Genomic DNA, 5,790 nt, shown 5'->3' with positions numbered 1-5,790 from the left:
AAAGGCACGGGTTTCGACGCAGCGGCTGGGTGCGTGCACGGTGATGTGGAAAAGAAAAAAAGAAACGAAAGTCACGGGTTTAGACGCAGCGGCTGGGTGCGCACACGGGGATGTGGAAAAGAAAAGTGAGCACGAGTGTTGGTCGGTGAACTGCGTCACCAATCAACACTCAGCGGCTGCTAAATTTGGGCACGGACGGATGCGGTGCAAAGTGGGGGTGGAGGGGGAAAGGGAAGGGGGGGTAAAGGAAGATCGGGCCGGGATCGGAGATGAACACTTACGTTTGTAGTCTTTCTTCTGTCTTCTTTCTTTAGCAAGAATTGTGGTGTCACAGGCTACTGTGGCACCACAAGTCTCAGCACAGGAGGGGATCTGTCAGCGTGACTGCTCTGCAGGAATCCTCTACAAGTGTGAGGATTCCAGAGAGCAGTCAAACAGGTCAGGAAGAGGTGAGACAGGTCACAGAGCGGTCATACCGCTGCTGTAGCCTGTCATTGGTGGGATCGAATGATCACATCGATCCTACCAATCAGAGGAGGCCCTGGTGACGCCGGTGTTGCTAGGCACCAGCCTATGATCGGAGCTCACAGCTCTGATCATAGGCAGGTCACCAGCAGGTGACCGGCAGGTCACCATCAGGGCACAGCGCGGTCACACCGCTGCTGTGCCCTGTGATCACATCGATCGCACCAATCCAGGGGGTTGCCAGGCACCGGCCCCAGGATCGAGTACATCGGTACTCGATCCAAGCCTGGGACCTCACTGTTTCAGCCAATCTGATTGGCTGAAACAATGAGAAAGGCTGTGATTGGCTGTTCAGAATTGAACAGCCAATCACAGCGATCGGGAGGCCGGCGCCATACCCCAAGATGCCGAGGCCATCTTCTGTAAGGTAAGATGGCGTCGGAATTTTAATGCGATCACTGCTACTTGAGTCGCGGTGTCGCATTAAAAGGTATGACGTACTATCCCGTCGGTGATCATACGGGCCCACCCCACCTCGATAGGATAGTACGTCTAATGTCAGAAAAGGGTTAATAAACATCCATTAACCCCTTAACCCCCAAGGGTTGTTTGCATGTTAATGACCAGGCCAATTTTTACAATTCTGACCTGTCCCTTTATGAGGTAATAACTCTGGACTGCTTCCATGGATCCCGGTGATTCTGACCATGTTTTCTCGAGACATATTTTACTTCACGTTAATTGTAAAAAATTCTTTGATATTACCTGCGTTTATTTGTGAAAAAAACAGAAATTTGGCGAAAATGTTGAAAATTTTGCAATTTTCCAACTTTGAATTTTCATGCCCTTAAATCACAGAGATATGTCACTCAAACTACTTAATAAGTAACATTTCCCACAGGTCTACTTTACATCAGCACAATTATGGAACCAACATTTTTTTTGTTAGGAAGTTATAAGGGTTAAAAGTCGACCAGCGATTTCTCTTTTACAACACCATTTTTTTTTAGGGACCACATCACATTTGAAGTCACTTTAAGGGGTCTATATGATAGAAAATACCCCAAAATGACACAATTCTAAAAACTGCACCCCTCAAGGTGCTCAAAACCACATTCAAGAAGTTTATTAACCCTTGAGGTGCTTCACAGGAATTTTTGGAATGTTTAAAAAAAAATGAACATTTAACTTTTTTTTCACAAAAAATTTACTTCAGATCCCCCGATGTGCCTAAACAGTGGAAACCCCCCACAAGTGAAACCATTTTGGAAGTAGACCCCCTAATGAACTTATCTAGATGTGTGGTGATTGGTGAACACTTTGAACCCCCCAGTGCTTCACAGAAGTGTTTAATGTAGAGCTGTAAAAATTGAAAAACCATTTTTTTTTCAACAGAAATGATTTTTTTAGTCCCCAGTTTTGTATTTTACCAAGGGTAACAGGAGAAATTGGACCCCAAAAGTTGTTGTGCAATTTGTCCTGAGTATGTGGATACCCCATATGTGGGAGAAAACTACTGTTTGGGCGCACATCGGGGCTCAGAAGGGAAGTAGTGGCGTTTTGGAATGCAGGCTTTGATGGAATGGTCTACGGGTGTCATGTTGCCTTTGCAGAGCCACTGATGTGCCTAAACAGTAGAAACCCCCCACAAGTGACCCCATTTTGGAAACTAGACCCCCCAAAGAACTTATCCAGATGTGTTGTGAGAACTTTGAAACCCCAAGTGTTTCACTAGTTTATAACGCAGGGTGGTAAAAATAAAAAATGATTTTTTTCCCACAAAAATGTCGTTTTTAGTCCCCAAATTTTTATTTTCCCAAGGGTAACAGGAGAAATTGGACCCCAAAATTTGTCCAATTTGCCCTGAGTACGCTGATACCCCATATGTGGGGGGGGGGGGGGAACCACTGTTTGGGCGCACCGCAGAACTCGGACAGGAAGGAGCATCGATTTACTTTTTCAACGCAGAACTGGCTGGAATTGAGATCGGATTCAATGTCACATTTGGAGAGCCCCTGATGTGCATAAACAGTGGAAACCCCCTAATTCTAACTCCAACCCTAACTCGAACACACCCCTAACCAGAACATGCCCTTAACCCTAAACACGCCCCTAACCCTGACACACCCATAATTCCAACCCTAACCGTAATCCAAACCCTAACCCCATCTCTAGCCCCAACCCTAATGGGAAAATGAAAATAAATACATTCTATTGCGCGTTTTTGTTTGGCAGCTGTCACACACTAAAAGACGCTTTTTATTGCAAATAAGAGTTTTTGCATCACATTTTGAGAGCTATAATTTTTCCATATTTTGGCCCACAGCGTCATGTGAGGTCTTATTTTTTCCGGGATGCGTTGACGTTTTTATTGGTACCATTTTCGGGCACATGACAATTCATGAATTTCTTTTAGGGTTCCGCGTGTGGTAAAATTGATAAAGCAGTTTTATTCTTTGGATTAGTACGATTACAGCGATGCCTCATTTATATCATTTTTTTATGTTTTGGCTTTTTTATACAATAAAAACTATTTTATATAAAAAATAATTATTTTTGCATCGCTTTATTCTGAGGACTATAACTTTTTTAGTTTTTTGCTGATGATGCTGCATGGCAGCTCGTTTTCTGAGGGACAAGATGACGTTTTCAGCGGTACCATGTTTATATCAGTCTTTTTGTTCTCGTGTTATTCCACTTTTTGTTTGGCGGTATGAAGATAAAGCATTGTTTTCTGCCTCGTTTTCTATTTATTTTGTTACGGTGTTCACTGAAGGGGTTAACTAGTGGGACAGTTTTATAGGTCGGGTCGTTATGGACGCGGCGATACTAAATGTGTACTTTTATTGTTTTTTATTTACATAAAGAAATGTATCGGAACAAAACTGGATCACATCGCGTTGTTCTGAGGGTCTCAGGGATGCTTCTTTATGCCACCGGAACGCTGCTATCTTGTTTGATCACAGTGTTCCGGGGATTAAAGTGTCAGGAGTGGTCCGTGAGCGCTCCGGGCATTTAGGGCGGGGTGTCAGCTGTGAGAATCAGCTGAAACCCGGCCGCACTCCCCCCTGAGAGCACGGCTGATCGTATGTGACATACTAATCCGTCCATGGGGATTAACCCCTTACTGACCTCAGACGGGATAGTACGTCCAAGGTCAGCTCCCCTGCTTTGATGCAGGGCTCCGCGGTGAGCCCGCATCAAAGCCGGGACATGTTAGCTGTTTTGAACAGCTGACATGTGCCCGCAATAGTGGCGGGTGAAATCTCGATTCACCCGCCGCTATTAACTAGTTAAATACCGCTGTCAAACGCAGACAGCGGCATTTAACTACTGCGGCAGGATATGAGCGCATCGCCGACCCCCGTCACATGATCGGGGGTCGGCGATGCTTCAGTATTGTAACCATAGAGGTCCTTGAGACCTCTATGGTTACTGATCGCCGGTAGCTGTGAGCGCCACCCTGTGGTCGGCGCTCACAGCACACCTGATTTTCTGCTACATAGCAGCGAACAGCAGATCACTGCTATGTAGCAGAGGCGATCATGCTGTGCCTGCTTCTAGCCTCCCATGGAGGCTACTGAAGCATGGGAAAAGTGAAAAAAAAAAAAAAAGTTTAAATCACCCCCCTTTCGCCCCAATCAAAATAAATCAATAAAAAAAAATCAAACCTACACATTTGGTATCGCCGCGTTCAGAATCGCCCGATCAATAAAAAAAAGCATTAACCTGATCGCTAAATGGCGTAACGAGAAAAAAAATCAAAACGCCAGAATTAAGTTTTTTTGGTCGCCGCGACATTGCATTAAAATGCAATAACGGGCGATCAAAAGAACGTATCTGCACCGGGAATCATTAAAAACGCCAGCTCGGCACGCAAAAAATAAGCCCTCAACCGACCCCAGATCATGAAAAATGGAGACGCTACGAGTATCGGAAAATGGCGCAATTTTTTTTTTTTTTTTAGCAAAGTTTGGAATTTTTTTTCACCACTTAGGTAAAAAATAACCTAGTCATGTTAGGTGTCTATGAACTCGTAGTGACCTGGAGAATCCCAATGGCAGGTCAGTTTTAGCATTTGGTGAACCTAGCAAAAAAGCCAAGCAAAAAACAATTGTGGGATTGCACTTTTTTTGCAATTTCACCGCACTTTTTTTCCCGTTTTCTAGTACACGACATGGTAAAACCAATGATGTCGTTCAAAAGTACAACTCGTCCCATAAAAAATAAGCCCTCACATGGCCAAATTGACAGAAAAATAAAAAAGTTATGGCTCTGGGAAGGAGGGGAGCGAAAAACGAACATGGAAAAACGAAAAATCCCAAGGTCATGAAGGGGTTAAGTATCAGGTCACATGGATGGAATAGTACATCGGATGGCAGAAACGGGTGAAAAAATGTTGTCCTATATGACTTAAAACGGACCAGGCTGTATGGATCACAGACAATGGTAAGTGGCCACAGAAGGCCGACGTACACCGAGAAACACTGCTGGGACCAAATACATTGGTTACATGAGCGATTATCATGTCTTTTTTGTTTACTTTTTTTAAAAATTTACTGTATTTTTGAACCATAAGAGGCACCACAAATTTTGGTGAGAAAAACACAAAAACATTTTTTGGATAAAATGAGGAACTTACAGTCTGTATTTACGGTAGCTAACATGGGGAGCGGTGGATTGGGGTCACAGGAGGCAGAGTTTGTGCTGCATGAAACCGGCGGCGGTGGGACGGTGCTGCAGGCCCTGGGTGGGAGGAGAGGTTGTCCCAGAGCTGCAAGGCTGCGGGTCCTGGGCTGGAAGAAGTGGTCGGGCTTCAGGAACAAGGCCTCGTGCGCACACTGAGATCTCGGCTGAGGACCTTCAGCCTCGCCCCACTTCTGCTACTGGCTTCCTGCAGCAGGGACTCTGCCTCCTTTGACCCTGCTTCACAACTGTGCCCCCCTATAAGCTATATTCAGACTATAAAACACACCCCAATTTTCCTAACAAATATGGGGGTAACAATTGCGTCTTCTAGTCAGAAAAATATTCTAAATGCTGCTGAGGATGGGAAATAAATTGTCAGTGAGATCTGAACAATCTAGTGCTGGTCTACTGGTGAGGATTGTGCTGCAGATTGTTTCCCAACAAATTGCAATGTGTGAACATGCCCCAAGCTTTAGAAATAAAACTTCAACCCATAGTTCTCAAACAGTTTTATTAAAAACACAAATAAATAAGTCTAACAAAAAGGAGAAAAATATAAATATATTTATTCATACGTCTTTAACAATAAACTTTACAAAACAATATGTAGAACGAAACCACGTTAGATAAGTAACA

Source organism: Ranitomeya variabilis, chromosome 1, assembly GCF_051348905.1.
Source record: "Ranitomeya variabilis isolate aRanVar5 chromosome 1, aRanVar5.hap1, whole genome shotgun sequence".
Classification (NCBI taxonomy): Eukaryota; Metazoa; Chordata; class Amphibia; order Anura; family Dendrobatidae; genus Ranitomeya; species Ranitomeya variabilis.
Note: the sequence above shows the minus strand (reverse complement) of the source record.